We start from the raw sequence: 25,079 nt of genomic DNA, 5'->3' as shown, positions 1-25,079 counted from the left end.
TATGATTTTTGTATTTATCCTTTTAGTTGGTTTTATATCAGTTTTTTTGAACTAGTCATTATCATGTTTTTTTAAATTTTCTCAATGCATGTTATGATATGTTATGATTAATATTATCATTTTTCTTTTATTTTTTGCGTTGTTTACACGGGCTTTCTCAGTTTTTAATTATTTTTATAATTGTTTTTGTCTTTTAAATTGCATCCAGCTAATGCTTCTTCTTTTTCCTAATTTGTCCGAGTATTCCGGGTTTTATTAAACATTCATGACACTAGAATCTTACTACAATTTTGTTTTGAGCCTCAGAAATATATGAAAATCATTATGGTATTGCCTGAATTTCCGTGTTGAAATTGAATGTTTTCATCGAATCTAATGGTCTAAATAGTCACATTTATTTTAAATTATCAGAGTTCTAGATTTGGTGGGATAAAGGTGATTTATTATGAGCTAAACTAGTGATAGGGGCGGCCCGATGATAGATGCGACGACGGCGTCATAAGGCAGGACCTTAGTTCAATTCCCATCCGGACCATTCCTCTGTAGTGTAGGACCTCTGTAAGAAAGGTAAAAAGTCGTTTAAATATGCGACTTATTTATTCTTCTTCTTTGGCACTACAACCTCGAGTGGTGTTGGCCTTCTCCAGAAGGCCATTTCTAGCTTTCTGTTACTTGATTTTACCTTTAGCAATGTAGTCAGCCCTGCTTAGGGAGAGGCGATCTATATGGGATTTGAACTCCGATCCTGAACTTATTTATTACATTTGCATATTCCTATATGGATATGCCTAGAAGATTGACCACGGTTCAGCACGGCTCGTATGCGTTCAAATTTTCACCAACTGATTGCATTAACTTAAACGTATATCAGCAGTTTTAAAACACCTTAAAACATCACCTAAATAAAACTGTCAGCTTCAAGCTATCGCGTTAATCCGGAAAGCAACCACCAAAACCTACACCCAACCCAACTTTTTGGGAATTAATCCCCAGGTAGTTATCATTGCCCGTATGGTTTATTGCGTTTATTTATTGTCCCCGTACTGCACATCTTCACAATAACACACTTGTTATGATCACCAAAGAGACCAGAGAGAGAGAGAGCAAAACAGTGAAAAGAAATAAAACACAGCGAAAAACCCCCGAAAACTGTAGAACATAATTTCGTCATCCTTAGCGAAAGAGTGGATAAGATTGCCGTGGGGTAAATTTATGCGCCTGCACCATGGGAAGGAAAGTCGCGTCAAGTGGTCTTAACAGCGTGTGTACTTCGTGTGCGAGAGCTTCAGCGGAGCAAGATTTGGGGCCAACGGATCGGTTGGGGAGTGTTGTTAATGTGATGATGCTGTCTGTGCCTGTGAGAGGTAAACCACGGTGCTTGGACGGTTCCGGCTGGTTAGGGTCGGTGGGAAGGTTTGACGGTTGGCTTCTAATGTGTGTATGCGTACGCGCCGTGGGCACATGAAGTTGCGATCGTTCCGATCGCCCGTTATCGCCGAAACCGATGAAGAAGATGTTTATCGCCACTTAATCTCTTGCTACGATGGGTTTCCCTTCCCATCTTGTTTGGCTGATGCCGAGGGCAAGGGTTTGATGCAGGATCGAAGGTAAAGTGCATTAGAGTGGAGAACGGTGGAGTGGTGTTTCGGAATCGGATGTGGGTTAGGTGGTTGAGGATGCATAATCATAATTTGAGCAAGTGGTTGGTTAAATATTTTAACGTCCTTGTTTTTTCCATTATAATTCATACAAAAACTCTAGAAAATATTAAAAAAATAAATAAAACAAAACTAAGTCAATGGTTTTCATAACAAGAACCAAACAAAAGGTCTTAATAAAAAAAAAATAATAAAATAAATAGAAGAATAAAAAATGATAAAATAGGGACAAAATAAAAAATACGAGTGAACCAGAATTATGAACTCGAGAAGAAACAAACAAGATAAGAAACATTCAAATACTGCTCAAGCAAGGCACGAATTGAACAATTACAATCAAATGGATATTAAAATATCAAAAAGTAATTTATAAGGAGCTTTTATACTGCTTAAGCACGTATTACACGAAACGCAACACACACTGAAGGAACGACTTTGTTTGAGCCTTTTGTTACCGAGCGCGACCTGAGCATTTCAAAGTCCAAACAAAACCAAACCACAAGGCTTTACGGCCCATCATGCTGCGTCACGCACTCGTAACAAGTGAAAATATCATTAACGCACGACGGGGCTGCACATAAAAGGGCACCAGGCATCAGGTGTCCCACACCCTTGGCCTGAGACGGGCCAAAATAATCACAATAAATTCCGTACAATAAGCGCACGAAATGCTTCGAGGGTTTCCGACCGGTGCCGGACGTCCCCTAAATTATGCCAAGCGATAATTCTTCGCAACCGCTTCGCTTAATCCTAATTAAATTTTACACCAATGCCTCTTGCTTGCATTTAGTTGTCCTCCCGAGCACGAGATGCAGAACAATCGAGCGACAAATGCGTGGCGAAAGAAGAGACAACAAAAAAAATGTATAAATCGCAATAAACTAAAAAAAATAAACGTGTAAAAATGTAAGCAAGAATCATAACCTAACGAGAACGGCTACGGCAAGAGAAGATGGGGTTGAAAAGGGATGCCTTTTTTGTGTGAGTATTTTGGTGTGGTTGTTTTGTGTTTTCGTTTGCCTTTAAAAGCCTTTCGTGGTGTGTCGCCCGAAGGCAAAGAATTTATAGAGATGTTACGCTAAGCTCGGGCAACCGGAGCCAAACCCTCCGGGCGACACATCGGCTCATCGTCGTTTCGCAGCGACTCAATTTTCGCATGCGTTTTCTTCATATTTTTAATACGGTTTTTTATTTATCATGCATTTTTCGGCGCATGAGTCCTTTGGGACGAAATTTCCTGTCGAATGCCCGGTTTATCGACGGGGTTTTGATTTTTTATGGATTTTGTTGCTGTCGGCAGTGCATAGCAAATGTGTCGAACCTTGACTGTAAGGCTTGGATGTAAATGTTTCATCATTTTTCTCTCTTTTCGTGGGTACTATAGGTTAGTTGAGGTTAACGTACATTATGTTAGTTGTTTAATATTTGAATATTGGGACTGCTAGGAAATATTTGAATATTGGGTAATTATATGAGACTCGACATACAGAAGCTAAGCCAAGTCTAACAGTAATGTTGTCTACTAAAGCCAAGTCTAACAGTAATGTTGCCACATGAACTGCCCGTACCTTCAGGAGTATTATAGATTAGATTTAAAATACTTAAAGAAAAGTACACTTACAGTACACGCTATGATAGTTTCACAGTGTGCTTTCCGTGTGGTCAAAAATGGTTGGATAAAGTCGAATGAAATATTGCTTATTATTCGATTTAAACCCCCTCGCCCCTATCCTCCCAATTCATTTTGGCTTACAGGGGCTACGTACTAAATTTTGGTCGCACTAGGGGTGGACATTAGGGCTTATAACATACACGGCGTTCTCGATCGGTAACTGAACATTGATTCGATGGATACTTGTTACCGGGCATAGATATTCGGTAAAGGAGGAAAAATAATAATATCAACATTTCAAATCACTTGTTACAATGTATATTATCATGTTCTACTTGCTGTCTAGTAACAGTATTAAGGAGCAATGCAAAATGTTTTTATGAAACGAGCTTTGACCAAACAGAAATCATATGCCTGTGTAGCAAACTATCTTTTATTTTCATTTTTGTGTCTAATGAATCAAACCAGTTTAATCTACTATGAAAACTCTTAAATTCCTGTATGTCTTTAGTGGAAGAAATAATAAAAATTGCACGAACAACACTCACACACTACTGGTCTAATCAAGTTCGACACCTTTGCCGTTCGCTTGCCACGTGAACCTCGTTATGTGCTTTGAAAAAATGCATGTTTGCATATTCTTGTTTCCTTCACACAATTCAGCGTTTTCCATCCCGCCTACCGAATAAAAACAAAACAACGAATAACGAAAAAACACATGAAAAATGTTATTATGATTCGTTTGTGAATATTTTAATTCTATACGCGCCGCACCAATCGATACCCGAGCATGGAACACGTCGTCCGTCGATCAACCGGCAGCCTGTTTCCCGCTCGAAAGCTGTCTCCCCCTATCGTGTGTGTGCATCTGTCCCTTGCGGGTCACTTTAATGTGAACCGCCAAATATTTTTATGCGTACACGTAAACGGATTGTGGTCAGCCTGCGTAGGCTGATAAATTGAGCTGCCGGTGCATGTGCATCATTACTGTAACACGGGCTCGCAACACATTACGTTCGGGTTTTGGGGTTTCCGCGATTCGGTCAACGCCAGTGTACACGTGTTTTCCCCATTGGGCGCATGTGGCGCAATTGGTGCACTGATTAATGGCTGCCCATTACCGGGGTGGGAGATTCGATTTGAGGCTGTGTTTTTTAATTAAACCCATCTACTTACCATGACCTGAGATTTTTGGCAAGGACCGGATGGTGCAACTGTGGTGACCCGAAACCCGAAGCTCTGGCTAATAATTTCACACCTTCGAACGTTTCTCCCTGTTTCGGGTTGGGGCAGATGAACAGCCTTCTCGGTGTGAGAATATTATCGATATTATTATGCTTCTTTTATTGGAATGAAAGAATGCTCATTAAAAAAGTTTGTTGTCCGCGTGCGTCGTGCTGGAGAATTATTTATTTTTTTGCTGTTTATGGTAAGCACAGTGTTTAAAATTTATAGCTGTACGATAATCGTAAAACATTAACGAGTATTGAATGAAGTATTCATTTGCTCGGTCGACGGTAACGATGCGCAAGGACATAGCTGTAGGATTGTCTTCGGTGTGAGCATTACGACATTTCGCGGGTTGCCGTTATGCGACGGAGGGTCATTGAACTGGTGAACGCATTGGATGAAGGGTACCTTTTGCATCACCTTTGGTGCATCCTTAATTGAGGGTTAATTAAATGAGATAACTGCTGTTGCGAAGGCAGGAACAGAGGAATTTTAAGTTGTCATTTAACGGCTTAAAAATACTTTATACTACAGATACAAGTTATATGATGAGAATGATTATGAATTGTTATACATAAATTAAATAAATGTTTAAGAATAATATTTCAATTGCTATTAAGCATCCGACAGATGTCGACTTAGTCGACTTACACTCGGGTAAAGAACATCAAGAGGAGACAATGGCTTAACAGGCTCAAAATACAATAAAATATTTACTACACCTTGTATTTATAATAATTTTAGAATGAATTTCATCAGCGATCACATTAACTTAAATTCCCACAAGAATAATTTTTAAAATAAGTTTCAGACATTGATTTGGTTTACTGGATTGTAAATAAAATTTTGGAGATTATCATCAAATTACCTTGAAAACCACCAAAACAAAACCATCTATCGCTTAACAAGTTTTATTTCCTTAAAAAATATGAAAAATGTAATAAATACAAACAACAAATATTGGAACAAATTGAACGAAATTGAAATTGAATATTGGAACAATTGAAATATTGAACAAAATAAAATATTAAAATCGAAAAAAATTAACAAACAATTTAATTAAGTAGGGAAGAGTAAGGGGTATAGTTAAAGGAATAAATGTACCATTCGGGAACATAAAATAAAGAAAAAATAATTCAAACATATAAAAAAATGCCTATTGGTAAGGAGAATTCAATAGCTTATTTGAGATTTAATTAGAAAACCCTATAATGATTATAATTCAACGAAAAGTTTAAAATAAAGATCATACTTTTTGTTAAAAAAAGTCATTACAAATCCATTACAAATCAAATAAGTTATTTGGTAAGTTGATAAAGAAAAGCATTAAAGTAAACTAAAGTGCAGATAGAAGAAAAGAAAATTAAAGAACGGAGACTGAGTAAATACAATTCTTTGTTTAATTTTAACAACTTCAAACCAAAACGAAGCACACACAAACACTTCTTAATTAAACACTGAAAACCAGTGACTACTTCGACCGAATTCTCATCATAAATCATTTCAAATGCCACCTTTGATCTCGCCATCACCCTAAAACCCCCTTGTTTATTACTAACGTTTACACGGTTTGCACTAGCGGCGCCAACCGAAATCGACATTGCTCCCAATTCGTAATCGGCGCGAAACGGAAATGCAACCCTCGAGACCCTCGAGACCGTTGCTGCCCGCAAATAATTAATCACCATTCGAAACCATTCGCCAACCGATTCCTTATCAGGAAAGGAGCCTGTCGGGAGTCGTTGCAACGATCGCAAGCATCATCATTAAGAACGATCGTCGTTTTCCAAACTCGGCGCGAAATGGCAGGCTCCGTGCTCGGCTGACTGTTTTGGCCGATCTCCGTTTAGTCAGTCGCATAAAACAGCAATTATGCGCGATCATAACGACGACGTAGCGTTTTTGGGTCACTCGCCGAACGGATCGGCGGATCCAAGCACCATCAAGAATCACCCGACCGTCGGTCGGTGGATGCTTGCATGTGGCGAGGAATCGCGTGGAATCGAATAATCTTTAATTACATGGCCGTACTCGATCTCCCGGTGCGATACGACCTACCGTCGAACATTGACGAACATTGTGGCCAGCATCATATCTCCAGCATCGTTTGCACACACACACACACACACACACAAATACGGTCCGGACGAATCATGCTGTTTATGTTGTGCCCCCGGAGCGGTGCGGAGTTCTGACGGACCGAACATCACCACGGACGGACGGACGGTGCGTCGATCGAAGGTTACGAAATTTCACTTTCGATCGACGGGGTTTTGGGTAATTTTCGCGCACGGCAGGCTAATGTTTCGTCGATGCCCTGTCCGAGGACACATTTTCGTGCCGGTCGGACGATGCAATTGCAGGCGAATGGGGAAAATTGCAACCATCTGTTGGGAGCGTTGCTGGTTTGTCACCTTGTTACGTGTTATTGCCACAACCGTGTGTGTGTGTGTGTGTGTGTGTGTGTGTCTAAGTGCGTTATAGTGGGAAGGGTGAGGCGCGTGGTGGTGGGGAGACGGCCGACGGGGTGGTCGGCCGGTCGTTCCTGGCTCGCGGGGTTGACTGCCATTTAGGGAAGGTTCAGTGTCACGCGGGCACTAGTGTGGCTAGAGATGCACGAGGCACGAATCGTGATGGTGCTCGTGCCTTGATCGACATGTTTTAGTGGCCTCGTGATATCAATGTTTGCCTCCCCAAAAAGAGGTGGGAAATAAAACACCGATACACTGGCTGAAGGCAAAGGGAAAACATTCATTAAGGCGTATAAGCGTGGAGCATGTTGGGTGGTGGGCCAATGTTGGTACAGCTGGTGCGAGGTGTTTGCTGATGAAGTTGTTCGAATTCTTTACTGACAGTACTGTGGGGTGTCAGTTTACAATCTGTCGTTTAGCGCTGGGTTTTTTTGGGGTCGTTTGAATGTGTTTTTCAGAGTGCCACTGTTTACGTTGGGGCGGTCCGGTGGCCGAGGCGACAGGGGCGCCGGTCTTCACACGGCAGGACCGGGGTTCTAATCTCATCCCGAGCGCCTCATCGTATGTAGTGCTGATTATTTTACTACGGGTAAAATTAAGTCACAGTAAGCCAGAAATGGCAGGCCAAGAGGCTCTAGAGGTTGTAGTGCCAAGGAAGAAGAAGACTGTGTACTTAATTGGTTTAGTTCGATCGTGACATTGAAATACAAGCTAAAAGGAACACTATCGGAGTTTATTTCTTAGATTCCAACAATGTAAATGATAGTTTAAAAGGGATATACATTACACTTAAGTCAAGTATAAGTTAGAAAGAAAAAAAACTGGAAATAAACAAAAAATGAGTATATTAAAGAACAATAGATTTTATAAACGATCTTGCCGTATTGCTAAACAAGAAAAGATAACTAGTTAAGATAACTGAAAATACGGCATCTGTCCGTAGTAATCAATAAATAAAATAAAAAGATAACTGGTGAAACCAGTGATAAATTTACACGAGCAGTAAGGATAAAAAAATAAATATAAAAAAAAACAGAAGATGAAAAATTTAAAAACTTTTAAAATAAACTATAACGTAATTAATAAAAGAAAACTAAAGAGAAGAAAATTGACGAAGAAAAATAAACTTGGAAATAAAATTCGAAGAAATTCGTAAAATGATTCGATAAGCATAAAACAACAAAAGTATAAAAAATTGAAGTAAAAATCTAATAAAAAATAATAACGTTTAAAAACATAAAAAATGTGATAAAAAACATAACAAATAAAGTTAATCTTAAAGTATACAATGTATAAAAAATGTACAACAGCAACAATAATTAAAAAAAGATGAGAAAACATAATTTCTGAATGATTTTTTTTTAAATTCTGCATTGTTACAGGATACAAAATTGAAAGATAAAAAACTAATTTGTAATTTACAACATACAACAAAATTAGCCGAGAGAATAACACATTAAATAAAAATAGGAAGACAAGGAAAACAATATATGTAAATGAAATTTTAAAAAAGATCAAAGAAGAAGAAAAAAAAAACAAAACTCTAAAAAGAAGCCTCTAGTAATACAAAATACTGGCAAAATGTGTTACGTGTTTACAGAAAAATGAAACAAAACCTAAATCCCCTTCGAATGTTTTTAAAACCAAATCTAAAATCAACCCGTAAGATAATAAAACAAGACAACAACACTAAAAAATAAAAAAAAGCTTAAATAAATCTGAAAAATAAACTTTTTGATTGCAGACACGAGATAAAATTCTCAAATCATTTTATGCAATTCATTTGGAAGCAATTTTGTTTGGAATATGTATGATCAATCTTTAAGTACTTTACCCTTATCGCACAATCTGAACCCATTTAGAACCGAACGCGTCTTAAAGTAATCTGTTTCAGCTCTGAGCTCATTAACAAAACAGCTTTTACAGCCTTTCTGTGTTTGTTTGCTTAAATAAAGTATTCCTGCCGGAAATGTGTTCACATGTGTATGTCAGCATTTGAAGCAAAACGATCTGATTGACGTTTGAATTTCAAGTACTTCCAAGCAGCAACAGCAACCAAAAAAAAAGCCTCCCAATCGAACCTCTGTGTACAAACATTCGAATCGCTTTGCTGCCCCATGCAAGAAAGCGGATGTTCTACCTTTGTTTTCGGTTCCACGCACCGAACGATCGAACAAATCGGTTTTTTTTTCGGTGTTTCTATTTAAGGTTCAGAGAAGGTCCAACAGCAACAACAGAAAGCTCCCCTAGCCAGACAATCATTATCGCTGCACGGTCAAATAAGCAGTTCTAATTGATTGACGAAGCATCGGTAATGTGTGACCCATTCCTAGGAAGATTGAGCCAACGATCGCAACATTCTCGATCGGTGATTTATATTAATTAGCTCACTGAGGAAAAATTTATGTTACAGCTAGTTAGCTCGCCCGGCCGGAGCTAAACGGAAGCGCAGTATCATTCGCGCTCAACCATGATGACAATGTTTGACGTATCGGTGATACTTTTTCGGTTCCTTGTGCTCGGGGGTTTCGACAGTTTATTTCGTTTCAACGCATCGCTCTCGGATCGGAAATCCATAAAGCAAACGTCGGGGCATCGACAGACAGACCGAGCAGCAGCGCTACTAATTGAGCCACAGCTGCTCAGCTGGTGTACGAAATGTTTTGCGATTCTTGCGAGCACAAGGCACAACAGTCAGCTCATCCCCCCGAGTTTCCGAGGCACGGTGTCTTGGTAGTGTTGGTATGGCAAGAAGTCGATCGATAAGTAAATTGTGTGCGCGTTTAGTGTACACTACCCTTACTGGAGCTGGGCCTGGTTGTACGCAAGTGCACTTGGCAATAAATAGGAATTGAGCGGAATAGGTTTACGCTACTAGAGGCGATCGAAGATCGGCAGGTTGCGGCGGGGTCGGTGACGTACGTACTCGTTAGCTTACCCTTAGCATCGCCCTTCACCACCTCTCCCCTCCAAAACCCTTCACCGCTCCCGAAAAGGAACAACGGGGCCAGACACCTTCGCGATCGCGATCACACCTGTCTTGCCTTCGGTGCCACCTACACAAGGTGGCTGCTGCAAAACTGCTGGTATTGGTGCTATCGATCGCGAGTGATTTCATTCTTGCGCGAACGACGATCGGCAATTCATTCATTGCCGATCCCAACCGGGGTGGGATCGCGCGGAAACGCGAGCGGTTCGTCGCTGTGGCGGTGGCGTTCAAGTCTTTCGTAGTGTGAAGCATGGTTATGGACATTCTCTCGCGCGTGTTTTCGTTGGAGTGCGCCGCCAAAGGAATTTTGCACTATGGGAATGAAGGTGGATGTTGCATTGATTAATTCAAAAAAATGTTTTGGAAGCTTAAGGAAGTAAAATAAAATAAATATAAATAAATTTAAACAGGAAGCTTCACAAAATTCTGTTTTAAGTAAATTTCCTTTCTAACAATTCAAATTTTAAATGCAAAATTTTCTACCGAAAACTATTTTCAAAACATTCTCAATTAGTTCACGATACATTGGTTTATGTTATTTAATAAAAATAATGTAAAATACCTAAAACCCTTACTCTGTCCATCCGCTCTTCAGTCAAACATTCGATACGCCTTAGCCCCATAGTTCCCATCGCTTGTTTATCGCTCGCTTCTCGCCCAAACCTCATGAGAGCGCGAGAGAGCGCCCAACTCAACTTCACCACTCCAAAGCATCCAGCGCGATTTGCCGTTTTTCAATCCGCGTTTTCGCGCAGTCTCCATCCGAACGCGGTACCGTCCACAGTTACGCGACTTCGGTACACCTTACGCCGTGTGCCTGTGTGTGTGTGTGCCTGTGCTTAGCCCCTTTCCACCGCGGTTACGCGAACGAAAACGAGTGTACGCTAACCGAAAGCAAAATTGCTTGCATCGAACAACAATTAATAGCTAAAAAACCCAGCGACTCGTCCCTGATCGAGAACGGGTCCTGTTTTGCTCCAATCGGACCTCGATAATCAGGCTGCAAAGGATACTAATATTTCAAGTGTTTGTGCGTGTCTGTGTGCTTTGTTTGCGTGCTGTGTGATGTAAATTGTGCTAATCGTCTAATTATTAAAGTGATGAGTGTGCATCTACGATAGCGGTTGGTTAGAATAAACACGAAAGATTGCAACGAAAACAAGCGACGAACCTCCCTCATAACGTTAAGCTAAACCTTAAAACGCTAATATTCAAAGCACATTAAGGTGCATTTGGAGCTTGCTAAGTGGTGCTGAGTGTTTACATACAAATTCATTCTTATCATTTACTGTAACACTTTAAGCGCGTCACTCGTGGGCGAAAGCAACACAACAAACGGTGCGGTGTAGTTGGGGCAACCAACAAAAAAAAAGCAACGCCTTGTAAGGGTAAATATCAAATTTCGTTCCAAGCTGTGAATGATTACAGTTACAAGTGTGGTATGTGGCCAGGTGGTGATGGACAAAAGGTAACCCAATATGTCTAGCTCGCGCAGCTAACGGTTCAATTTGAACGTAATCGAACCGATTGTCACCATTCCCGCGCGCTGTGACGTTGTAATGGATTAGCGCTTCTTATCGTACCGCCACCTGACGTTGGCATACGATCAATCTCGTGAATAAAACGGTGGTATTTACCCAAGAGCTAACGGTGTAATTATAGTGGACGCTGCCACCCATTTTCTCAAACGCCAATCAGGTAAATATTCTTATTCACATTACCTTCAACTAGCCTGGCTTATTATAGAATCAAAATTATTCTTCAATATTCGCCTTATTCTGCTATACTTCTCCTCCAATACCGTCGTTTGGTAATTATTGGCACGAAAAAAATAAATCCTGGCACAAAAGCAACCCACAAACCATCGGACGGCGCTCGTTACGCTTGAGTTTGCGGTTTTGATGATATTTTTGCTCGTCAGCCGGGGCGTGCTGTGACTTCCACCGTGAGGCTCATGCGTAAACAATGGACCACCAAATTAATTCACAATAATCGATTCGGTATGCGGCCGGCGTAGTCGCGGTCGCGGTTCATCACCGGCGTGGGCATAATTTCGTCTCAATGTACCCCGGGGTACCCAAGAGAGACGAGTGCGCGCGCGACATTAAGCTATGCGTGCGTGATTTGTTACGATTCTTCCATATTCTCCCGGGGAGCTTTGGGGCTAGCACTTGTACTTGTTCAGAAGCTCATAACCCTGTGGCTAATGATGAACAGCGAGGGAGATAAGGGAAAGCGGGGACGGGCGATGAGTTTATTCATTCACCGAAATGAAGGGTAGATGCTCATTCACAACGCGTCCCTGGTGTGTTCTCGCTGGCCGGACTTGTACGTTCTAGGCCCATTAGGAGGAAAATAAAATAAATGCTTTAATAATAAAAAAGCAAACTGGTTACTTGAGTTTGCATCCGTGTGAGAATCTTTTTTTTTTCATGCGACGATAAACATCATGGTCTGGAGGGAGAAAATGTCCAGCCTGACGTCGGGTATGGTAATTTGTTTTATTACGTCAGGGAAGATAACAAAATGGGCGAACAGAACGGGAGGAGCAAAAAAAAAAAAACAACTTATCATTAATTCAAGGATGTTCCGTATGCTTGCGGTAGAATTTCTTTGTTTTTCTTGATTTTTTTTACTGGTGTTGTTTTGGTTTTAGTTGCACGGACGGAGTTGTCAACTCGTGTGAGCATGCATGGGAGACACGCATTTAGCGTTGAGATTTATTGCGCAAGCGAGCGAAAGCTTCGGGAAGGAGATTTTAAGACGAGTTAATGAGCTGCGTGAGATAATGCGTTGATTAAATTGTCTTTAGTACGTACGCACAAAAGGAAAAATATAGTAAATTTGATATTTTTATGTTTCAAAGTCCAAAAATCTTATTCGAAAAAGGCTTATTGTGCGCAGAAAAAAAGGATTTTTGTAATAAGATTCTCAAATCAGTAACGTGACCTAGGACGATTATATGACATAATCTATTGGACCTGAAATTTAAATGCTACAGATTGTTGATCAGTCTCGATGTAGGAAGGACATTCTACTCATATTCTATTTCATGAGACCTTATCCATAAGATAACTCTTTGTTTAGCAATTGTTCAAAATCTATTCAAGAACAACCCGTGCATCGAAAAATTTCAGACCTTCAGTGTTTAAATGAAAGTCACGCATGTTTGATAACTAAAAACAAGTATAAAAATGTCGCAATACTTTGTCTTTTGATATGTATGACTTCTTGATCAGAATAATGCCACTGAAAACTCACTTTTTTAATATATTCTAGAGCTCGATCTTCTCGATGTGTTCATTCCTTCTGAATTTTATGCGAAAGGCGAATGATATCTCAGGGACCCAAAACTTGTCTAAATAAAAAAAAATGTTGCACCTTATTACTTGAAAAATCCATTTTTCTGTGATGTTGTGCTTTAGATCAATATACTAATAGGAGCAAAATACATCACTTCCAACACATTTGATAATCCCATCGAAGCAGCCACTGCCTGTTGATTTCAACTACGATATAGAACTAGCAAGCAATGGATTTGCTTCGAAGACATAATTAAAAAAAAGCTCCCCGGGTGAAGCTAAAGAAGCCTGGAGCTTTTTCCCTAGTTGAATTTTGATACAAATCCAAGATTAGATAATACCTTGTCTTAGTTTGAAAAATATATATTTTTTTTTATTCATAAAGAACGGCCTGGCCGTATTGGCCGTAGTTTGAAAAATATTAAAATATGAAAAAAGTACAAAGGTCAATCGTTAATCAGTTTTAGAGACTCCAAGAATAATCAAGGGATAATTTAAAATAGAAACATAAAACCCTTGCTTGAAACATTTTTTTTACTAAAATAACACAGAAAGCTCTCTTTTCTAGCAAGGAACGGAAAGCGTTGAAAATAGATACAACAAAGTCCAAGACAACAAACAAAGGTCGAGGATTTCTATCGTTAATTGAACAGGTGACAGAATCGTCAAATACGACCCACAAAGCTCTCGTATACTCTTGATGATCAAAACATGTTTATTAAGGCTATTAAGAATTGAAAAGTCTTTGTAGCAGTGAATAAAAACCGCTTAGAAGCTGCCCTCATATGAAAGTTCTACAGCTTGCTCATATTTTAATACCCAGAGTTAGTACTAGAATCAACTCTACCTCTACGTGAAATGTGAAACAAGTCTTGAGAACGGCAGATTATTACGGAGACATCGTTCGAAACACCACCATTACTTCCATCCAACAAGATGCCGGCGAATGGTTAGCTCTCCAATAAAACCAGAACCATTTTAGTCCTGCTATTCTGCTCTATTCCCCCCCATACCTCTCACCATCCGGTCGGCAAGGTTTTATTACCAGAAAAAAGAAAACACAGCGCTGCGGCAAAATTGTCCCCCGAGAGCGAAAGATTAGGCGATCGTTTCGTCTTAACGTCAATGTTTCGCCCATTACCTGGAAGCTGTCCCGAGCGGTTCTGTTGTTCCCATCGCAACGTCAGGCTACCCATCCCAATTATAATCACATCTCACACAACGCAGACCTGTGGCCAGTCTATCGCACGGGGCAGGGAGATTATTCTTCAATTAGTTTTCTCGGTGCCTTTTCTCCCATTGCGTTGATGGGTATTAGCAGAGCTTTATTTACGTTCGGTGGGGATGTGATGCTGTGGTTGCAAGCAACCAAGTCCGTCTATGGTGGTCTCGGGTTGTTTTGGGCGAGAGTCGTTGGCAGCAGTCGTTCGATTGTCTTCAGGAAGCGATACGTAACGACAGGAAGTTTACCGGTCATCATTGCGGTGTCGCAGGTGCGGTTTGGGAGTGTTGGGGAGCTTAATTATCATGCTTCGGAGAGCGTTGACTATGACGACAAGAGGAGAATTTTGTACTTAAATTACTCAACTGAAGAGATGGACCACCGTTTGTGGTAGAAAGGTGTCAATATGTTTAACAGACTTAAACTAAAATATTTCACTCTAATAGCTGAATGTCATTCAAATCACTCGAAGATGGATCTTCAAGTGTCACTAATGTAAAGTGACTTGATCGAGGATGTCAAAACCACACACGCACGCGTTCGCCTGCTTCCTCCATTACGAACTCCTTCACACCCCCCCCACTCCGTTCCCAACTCCGAGTTCTCGGCTGAAGGTGAGTTCAAGGGAACATCGGCTACATTGTCCATCGCGATGGCCACCTCCGCATTTCTTCATCGCAGTGCCAACGATCGGTACATTAGCGGGGCGCAAGTCAGCCGGCATGAAGGCTGACATTCAGCAACAAAAAAATCCGCCCAGATCCGTAGGCAGCGTACTGCGTGAGTGTCGGAATTGATCGTTCAATGCGCACCAGTAACGGAAGAGGCCGGAGAGCCTCGAGAGAGCACCGTAACCTGCTTCCGTTTCGGCATCCCACCATCCGCACTGGTTGATGGTTGTCGAACGGAGCAGACGAAGCGTACGTGATTAGAGTTGACAGTCGGAGGCTGTCAAGGTTAGCTTTTCTCGATCATCTGCTGGCAGGTTCCGGTTGGTGGAGGAAGCGGATGGAAGGGACAGCGCATGGGACGGGGGTGAGTGGGCAGGACACATGCTAATGCCGCGGGAAGTAGCTGACCTTGAACGAATCGAGTGTCGCTTGAATGGGGATGGTGTGTGTGTGTTTGTGACGCGATCGTGTGTTTATGGTGCATTATGGTGACGGTTGGTACGTTTTGTCCAAGCCGGAAAGGGAGTGGTCGGGCCCGGAATTGAACATCTGCTACAAAACGCATCGGAATGTGACCCTTCCGGGGGTGGTGGGAGTGTATGTGTGCTATTAAAAATTAGTATTTACACTGAACAACTGCGTCAGTGTGCTTATCGCGATGGGTGATTATTCAGAAGGGGTGGTCGGGCGTGCCCAATTGAATAACACGCACTGGTGGCAGGAAACGGTGCTCTATTTATCGGGGTAGAATATGAAAAAATGGGGTTTTGAATCGATTTATATTTAGCTGCAAATGTTTATGCATGTAAAAAGGCCAGGTCGTCATTGTGAATATGTTTTATCCTATTAGTATTAACAAACCAACAGCTGATGAACAGTTCGACTCGATATTCAAAAATTTTGAAATTTATTGGCGAAACCTCAAAATTGTCTATAAAGCATCCATTCCCTTATTTTACTAAGCTAGTCGAACAATAACTCACAAAAAAAACCCCAGTGTTGATATCAACATTGTCCTCTAAGCTGTCACGAGCAACATTCGCACCATTCTTAAGCAGGATTAAATTCCGTTACCTTTTCTTTCTTCCATATTTTAAAGAAGCTTAATTTATGTTACATATTTTGACAAACCGTTTCGGGCCCGGCTAGAACGCCAGACAAATTTGCATATTTTATGGCTTCCCTACCGTGCGCGCAGGATCTAGCAAGCGTTCTAGCGCTTCCTCACCCCCAAAGCCGACACAATCAAAAAATCGTTTCACAACCGTAAAATGTGGTAAAATAGAATCGCTGTCATCTGCGGGTGCCAGTCATGCTGTGCTTAGCCCGCAGTTGAGTTATGCCGAGTGTCCTTCGGCGAAAGCGCTAGGGTGTTGGGGGGATGGTTTAGGAGATCGTCCATTTTTCTGGCGGCAGCAGTCCGTTAGCCCTGTTGACTGGAAGCTGACAGTTTCTTATTTTTCCACCATCGTACACACGCACACACGGACCCGGTCTGTTCCAATTTAGCTCCCGGTGGGATTGTGCGATTGAAAGGATTCATGCTGAAGGACGTCGCATTGCGGTGAGGACCGGAGTGCTGAATGTTGCCAAAGGCCAACACCAATCAACAATGGACGGGGAGCCGGACGACGGTTTGGGACGGGTGGGACACGGGGCAACACGATAAAGAACGGTACCACCTATCGCGATCGCGGGACCGTACGAGTGTGTCCCGAGCGTGCGCGTCCACGGCTGCGCCACGGTGTCAATTTATCACCATCGCGATGCCGCACGAGGCGCGAAACCCAACAGCGCACCACTGTCGCTCTGTCATCTCGAGATTTTGGGAGTTTGGGAGTGCGAAATGATAAGTGTGTAGAAAGGGGTTGCGTATTTATTTATTTTATTTATAATTGTTGTAAGACGGCTTGACACCGTATTGTCAAAAGGGTTGAATGTAAAAATTTGTAAATGAATTACTTTATCTTGTAAAATAATTGAATGGTGTTGATAAATGTTTCAGCTTTTAATAAACATTTATAAATATTTTTCTTAAATTTGCATACTAAATAAAAATATGAAAAATTTAAATAAAAATGTACTTAAAATGGAAGAAAACATCTAAAACGAAGCTGAAAAATAGAAAAAGGATAAAAAAACAGTAATATAAATCATATAACTCGTAAGTAGAACTGTTATTAAAACTATGAAAACTATGAAAATAAATCAATAAGAATTAAAAAACCCAAAAAATATACAAAATGACAGGAACTAAGATAGCGATAGATAAAAAATAAATTAATAGATCTATTCCTGAAGATTTCTGCAAACAAGAGAGATATCTCCGAAATGATCATGAATAGGGCTCAAAATTTGAGGATCAGATTAGAAACAGTGGATGAAAACTTCTTTAACACAAGAGATGAATGATCAATCAAATTTATTTCATTTACTATCACAATAAATTTTTGATAATCATTTCCAATTAATCCATCCCCTTACGATTCTAACAACTTATCAATTCACCTGTAAGATCACAATTTCCGCCCAGGAAGAATGGACTGTACTGTTCATCCTACCAAAGAGGGAAACAAAAATACAGCAAAAAAAGCTCCCCAAAAGCCCTGAAAATACCAAACAGGATCACAAAGGGGTTTGGGGTGTAAAATTGATTCCACCGAATGATAAGGCAGTTTTATGCGAGCTTCGAATAATTGCTAATTCGTTACCGCCCGCCAGGTGGCGTTCGGGCTTAGCATCGCAAAGAAACACACGCAGGAAAGGTGGTCGTTTCGTTCCTGCCTTTTCTCGGTATCAACAATTTTAATTTGGCACTTTTGGCAAACAACCTCTCGAAAAAAGGGATTTGGGCGAGCGGTCCACTTGAAGCGCGGTGGTGCTGCCGCTGCGTGGGATGGACGACGACAGTGACGTGCCGTCGGTCTGTGCGGTCTACCTCCTTGAAGTGACCCTCTCCAACTGGCGAGCTACGAGTACGAGCGGATTACACCGAGCGGGGCGCAATTTTATCCAAACCACCAAGGATTAAGCTGACCACATCGATCATGCGTTGGGCGGATGGTTGGGCTTGGTAAGCAAGCGTGATAACAATGCGCACCGAAGGGAGCAGCAGGAGCGGTTTAATTTGTCATGTTGAATTTGTACGTTGAAGCGCAAATAACTTCATTCAATTACAAGCGGCCATTGGGTAGGGGATAGCAGTTGTGATGGGTAGCCAGGCCCAAAACAGTGCTACCCGGAAATTTTATAAATAAAACCAGGAATTTGCTTGAATTCAACAGATTTAATTGGTTTTTCGCCCGGTGAAGTGGTGCGTCAGTTGAAGTGGATAATGTTTTGAGGCGATTACAGAAAAGGGAACGCCAAACATGGATTAATGGATGCGATGTGGTTGGCGCATTAGTGGCACGTGGCTGTGAGTGTTGGAGTGATGTTTGAGATTAAATTCACTGTAGAATGGAGTAGAGGTTAAGGTTTTGAGAAGGAGTTTCCTTGCAGAAGAAATATAATAAAGACATCATTACATCCAATTCCTACGTCAACTTATCTTGTGTTTTGAACAATAATTTTGTTTGGTTTTAATTTTGTGATATGTTGTTGATTTGTTCTTCATTTTTATTTGAAAAACGGGTTTCAAATAAGTATTGTACTTTATACGCTTTTGCCGGTGTTTATTAGTTTGCTTTCCAATTAGCTTCTTGCTTTGTATTCGTTTTTATCTCTTTTTTCTGTTTTTATTAAGTCTTCAAATGACTCTTATTTGTGTTTATTCTTTTAAGAATTTACTTGTTTTTCGATTCTTTGCTCAAATATTCAAAAAATCTAATGAGTCACATTATGAGAAGAAGAATTTTAAAACAAATAACTATAGTAAATGATGAAACAGAAACAGAAAGCAGCAGGAATAAAGTTAATATAAAAAGCAAACAAACAATTATCATTAATAAAACAGATTAAAACCTAATACAAAAAAATAAAAGCAAAAGGGAAATCGAAAGAAAACAATAATAAATGTTAACAGATATAATTAAAGAATTTTGGTTGACGGTCGCAAAACGCTTAAAAAACTTTATTATAATTTGAGTAAAATATAAAAAAGCAATAAATAGGAATGAAATTACTATGTTCATCACAATAATTATAGCACAATACAGTCACCGATATTTACGAACTTTTCGATTTTTTATCCACACACTCACGCACTTTGTTTCGAACCCGTTTCGCACCGTTTAAACAACTGATGACTTGTTCGAAAACAAGTACGATCATCAGTGCCGCATGAACGAGCACTTTTGCATATGCCCTCGATCGGATTGCGCCTGATTATAGGAAGTAAAGTCGTGTAATAACATAGCATCAAAAAACACCGTAATGCGTGCGGCCCACACCGGAGACGCTACCACAAAAACCCCCAAAAACACACAGCACAGCACTGCACAAGGTTTTACATCACCGGGTCGGAAGTTATAATTTAACACAAAAACCGCCCTCATCCGTGGTGCGTGCCCAATGTCAAACGGCGGAACACCGATGATGCGGATGCGTGGCGTACCCGGCTTATTGGTCCGCCTTCGGCCACTGAAAGGTTTTGTACCTTTGTGTCAATTGAAGCACATTGTGCGGTTTGTGCGGCCACACAATAAAAGTGGCCCATTTGCTCTGTCAGCCAGTCAGTTGCCAATTTGGAATATTTTGTTCGTTTAAATCGTGACCGATTGCCGATCGCGGTGAGCAACGCTGCTGCTGCTGCTGCTGGAAGCGATCGACGAGCTGGGAGGGTGAGTTCATTGTAATAGACAGGCGTTAGTGTGGGTGTAAATGGTGTTTGTCTGTTGTTAGGCGGGTGGGTGCCAGGAGCCTTGTGTAGGTTTTCGCTTTCGGTGAACTTGCTGAGGTCTTCCCAGGGGCCAGCCTCGGCTGGAAGAGTCCGAACGCGCGTCCACGATGGGATGCGATACGGTGTGGCCCGTTACGTAGTATCCCATGCCTCTCCACTTACGTAACGATCGTTCATCGATAAAGGCTGGCGCAAATCGTTCGATGGGAGGTGTTTGTGTTTTTTTTTTGTGCAAAACTACTTTGTACCCCGTGGGCGGTAGCATCGCGAGAGATAAATGTGTTTTGGCAACAAACGTGTGTGTGTGTTTGTTCGATACACTAACAGGCACCCACGTGCCAATTTTGGTCGTTCTAATTTTGGAGAAAAAATCACATAATTTACTTATTGTTTGTTTTATTGATTGATTCATTCATAAAAAGGCACAAGATTTTATTTAAAGCAACCTTCTCAGTTACAATGCAGTCATCATAATAAGAAACTTGATGTAGAAGAACAGGAACAAATGGATTGAATCGTGAAGTATAGAGTGAACAATAAAAAGAGACTAAAAAATGAGAAAAAATTAAAAATAAGTAGAAAGAGAATAATAAAAATGAAACTCAAGAACGCATAACGTCGGAATTGAAACAAAGAATAGCAGGAGAAGTATAAAATAGACGAAATAGTCAGAGTAAGGTCGATAAGTTGTAGTTATTATAGTGAGGTTACTTGACGAAATAGGAAAAAAAAACAAGGAGACAAACAATACGAAACAGAGAGGAGTAAAAATGAAATTTAAATGAGTAAAGAGTAAAATAATTTAGTAATTATGGATAAGAAGAACAAAAAGAAGAAGAATAAAAAAGAGTTTTAAATGAATTAGTTTACGCATAACATTAAATAAAAGGTAAGTAAACAACTGAAAAAATCAGAAATTAGATGTACAAATGAAAGGAAGGAAACGAAAAGAAATAAATGAAAATAAATTGATGAAAACAGTATGAACAAATAAACTGAAATAAAAGAAGAATAACTGAAGAAGAACAACAATAGAAGAAAAAAAAATTAAAAGAAGCAATCAAAATTGATCATTGAAGATGAAGAAGATGAAGAATTAAAAGAAGCAATCAAAATTGATCATAGAAAAGATAAAAAGAAATTGAGAAAAAAACAGACTTAAATCGTTCGAGTTGAAAAGTCGTAAAACTCTTTAGTGTAAAAATATCGCCAAATTAATTGAGATAATATTCAATGTAGTCTTTCCTTAAAAATCACACTTAATCTACAAAATCATTGGTCTGTTCCATTTCGTCTCGCCCCCGTAACCACTCGGTACGGTTAGTGTATTTGCACCGTGAAATTTGCAAACCCGCGGTCAATACCCGATGCGTACGCAGCTTACCTGCCTAGTTCAGCTTCTCACCATTGCTTAGGTTTGGTGGGTGGATTGTACCAACAGCCACCACCCCCCCTCCCCACGTTGACGTGAAAGTGGTGGACAAACAGAGGTCTATTTTGCGTGAGCGATCGCGTTTCGGGCAGATGAACGAATCGATCCGGCAACGGAAAAGAAGAAAAGAAAATTGCCATTTACCAGCTCCCTTACCGGTTGCAATCAAAACAAAAACAAGTCGGCGAAAAAACTAGGAATAGAAAGAGAGAGGTCAGGCGTTTTGGGGCTACTTTGGTTTTGTATTTGGTAACGATCCAACGCTAAGACGTTGACGGTGACGGTCAAAGCTGTAGTTCAGCTCTCGTTGCTTGGTTACGTTATGATAAGCGTTTCAAAATTTGGTGTCTAATTTGGCGTCAGAAGTAAATAAGTACAAGCGTTTTGACATACGACAACAGCAATTCACTAGCTCGAGAGAAACGAACCTGAAAATGAAAGGATGTCAAATTCAAACAATTATCAATTCGTTTTGAGCTATTATTTGTTGTGTCAGAAATATTGACTGTTTTAACTATTTTTTTAAATATCTTTACATTACAGATGTCGAATTGCTTATCACGATTTCGAATATGGTTAAAGGCAATTCATTCTTTTCAATGATTTCTTAAATGTCAATCGATAATGGTTCGTTTAGCTACTTGCTTAATCAACTATAATGAGTCTTGCATTGCTAAAAATCACCAAAATGGAACCTTTCTGGCCTATTACGATAGCCAAATTTGTCATTTATTTTTCCAGAAAAAAAAAACACGTGGACTTATTACCGAGCCAGCGCTAATGAAAGCCATCGTCATTTGTTTTCATTGCAGCATTGCACCACCAGTAACGAACGACAGAGTAGAGAAGCATCATCATTATCGAAAACCGTCGTCCCTGCCAACTGCCATCGGCACAAACCTCCATACGCGGTAAGTGTTACGCCGCAATCTTATCTGCTGGACACCATCAAAGAGCACCAGTTGACCTTCTTAAGCGGGCTGTACTTAAGGAAGGTGTGCAGTCGAGCTGGTCGTACTGGTGGGGGGAAACCAAAGAGCACAACATAAGTCAACGTTATATGTTCCCATTTATCACAACACTGGTTAAGCTGATCAGGCCGAACACGATTCAGGGCAACAATTCATATAAAGAAATTCTCTTCTGGTGCTGGCACATTAATTGGTAGTGTGTTGTAGCGTTTTCGGAAGGTGTAAATAAATCTTCCGAAATTGTGGCTACCACCGCCAGCTACCAAATCTTGACCATCTTACCCTCGGCGTGACCTTCTCGCCATTCATTATCACACCCGCACAATCCGTGTCTTCGTCGGGCCAGAACGTTTGGCTACCGGCTACGCTGGGGAAAAGCAGTCAACCGATGAGATTGTTATTGCTTCCCACCGTAGTGAGCGGTGTCTGTGTGTGTCCACTTTTCTTTCTTTATTCGCGCAATTTCTTCTTTACACACAAATGGCTGACGGAATATGCATATTTTTGGAGCTGGGAACTTTCTTTCCGGTGCCGGTGGCGGGATGATGTCATTGAGATGAGATGGTACACGGTACACGGTACCGTTCACCAATGGAAAGGAAGCAGAATGCGGAAGTAAATGGGATTGAAATGTATGTTAACTGATTAGATGACCCATATTCGACGGTGAGAGTGACAAGTGTTGCAGTGCGATTGCATTGCGTTGTTGATTGTTATCGTTCTTTTATATCTCGTTTTTTATGTGTATTTTATATGCTATGTTCGTTTATTTGCTTTAATGATTGTTTTCTCTTTATATAAAATATGCGGAATTACTTACTTACAGGGGTTTTCAGTTGATAAGGCAATAGCCTCCATTTCTATTGTACGCTCCTTAGATGAAATGGCAAACAAAGCTAGTTGTGAGGGAAACGGTGATAGAGTGAATAGGTGATAGGAAAATCGAATACCTTTTATTGTGAAGTCCTCAGATGATATTGTCATAGCAGCCGTTGATATTGCACACACTTACCCGAGCGGTGAAAGGACGTGTACAAGCCGTTTCCATATCAACTAGCTTTGTTTGCCATTCCATCTAAGATGCTGTTTGTAAGCGTTGTTTCATCCGTTTTGTGAGAATTTTGTTAAGATGCTTTCCATCATTTATTTTATCGGAAGTCGATTTGTTGTCTTGTTCTAACATTCCTACAAACTAAATACGGTACTCAATTTAATGAAAATGTTTATAATAGCTTTTTTTCAATTTCATGTTTTTTTTTCAATATTAGGTTTTAGCAAGTAACTAAAGATTTAAATCTATTTTCTTCTACGTTTTAAATTTTGATACAATGTTCCAAACAGCAATATAAGGTTGTAATGATGTTCACATGATTTTTATTTTTTATTTATTTATAATTCCAGTATTACGGCATGACGCCGTATAGTCAACACCGCATGTGTTGACGATTACAAATTCACAAATATTAACAAGGCATTTCCTCCCTGTTATTCTGCCTTATCCCGGGCATGCTCGGTTGTCGGTGTGTGGAGATTGCAGTGTGGTTGTTCATGTCTATTGTGGAGGTTGTGTTGATGGTTTGGTCCGGGTCTATTGCTTTCTGTTGCTGTGTTGGTGGTAGTGTGGTGTGTGGAACGGAACATCCTTCCGTGTAGCGGATCTAGACTGTTACAAAAACAAAAAGAAAACAGTAATCGGGACATTACAAACATTTGCCTGCGTACAGTGTTCCTCAAACTGCCCAGCAGTGATAGCCCAAGCTCGATCAAGCCAGCACCGAACTCAGAAGCTATCGGCGAGTTCCATCCCGTAACAGCAGGGTCTCTGCTAATTACGGGGTTGAACCCGCCGACCACCTCCGAACCCAACGCCAGCCAGGCCGGGCTCGCCCCATCAAGGCTAGACAGAGATGAAGAACACTGTTACAGAAAATTCTGCCTCCCTTCTTACGACAGTGCCGACTTTGACCCCGGATGCTGTTGCTTTGTCAACGGATCACCCGTGGCACTACAAAAAAAAAAAACACTTAACACTTACGACAAAGACAACACAACGAATAACAAAAAAGGAATCGCGGATATGGTTTGGTAGGATAATGGGGATGCGGAATCAAAGGATAAGGCCGTTGTCTCTGGCGAATTGAAAGATGAGCCTCATGTATGCGAGGTCTCTGGTCGCCAGCACTTCTCTAATTTCTATGCCCGGTCGTCTGCCGATGCTCTCGACTGCGCCCAACAAGGAGGGTCTTGCGGTTTCAAACTCCACGCAGGACCACAGAAGGTGATCCACATCGTGAAATCCGTCACCGCAGCCACACACCTTTGTCTGGGCCAGAGTTATACGCTGTAGATGAGCATTCAACGCGAAATGATTCGACATAAGTCGAGACATCATGCGTATGAACGCCCGGTCTACGGAGAGCCCACCGAACCAAGGCCGCAGGGACACTTGCGGAGAGATCGAGAAAAGGAATCGCCCGAGATCATCCGCCTCCCACATGCTCTGCCAGCGAGACAGGAAAAGCTGCTGTGGTAGACGAAGAAACTCTCGGGCCGAGATCGGACGGTCGTAAAATGCGCCTTGTTGGACGCCTGTTTTGGCCAGTGAGTCTGCCTTCTCGTTGCCGGGAATTCCACAATGAGAAGGTACCCAAATTAGCGAAATCCTGAACGCCTTGTCGAAC

The 25,079-nt window shown here is 40.9% G+C and overlaps 1 protein-coding gene across 4 annotated transcripts in view; it reads left to right on the top strand.

Annotated features, from left to right (window-relative positions):
- The first annotated feature begins 10,703 nt into the window (after positions 1 to 10,703).
- Positions 10,704 to 25,079, top strand: part of LOC118504053 — a 42,245-nt gene continuing 27,869 nt past the window's right edge. For 2 of the 4 annotated variants that reach the window (XM_036038084.1, XM_036038083.1), the window contains exons 1-2: positions 10,705 to 11,658; positions 22,240 to 22,338. The gene's annotated coding sequence lies outside the window, so the exon portion shown is untranslated. Of the gene's footprint in view, positions 11,659 to 22,239; positions 22,339 to 25,079 lie in introns of all 4 variants that reach the window. The other 2 variants (XM_036038082.1, XM_036038081.1) reach the window with 2 other exon arrangements.

This window comes from Anopheles stephensi, chromosome 2, assembly GCF_013141755.1.
Source record: "Anopheles stephensi strain Indian chromosome 2, UCI_ANSTEP_V1.0, whole genome shotgun sequence".
Classification (NCBI taxonomy): domain Eukaryota; kingdom Metazoa; phylum Arthropoda; class Insecta; order Diptera; family Culicidae; genus Anopheles; species Anopheles stephensi.
This window is presented reverse-complemented; position numbering and strand designations above follow the sequence as displayed.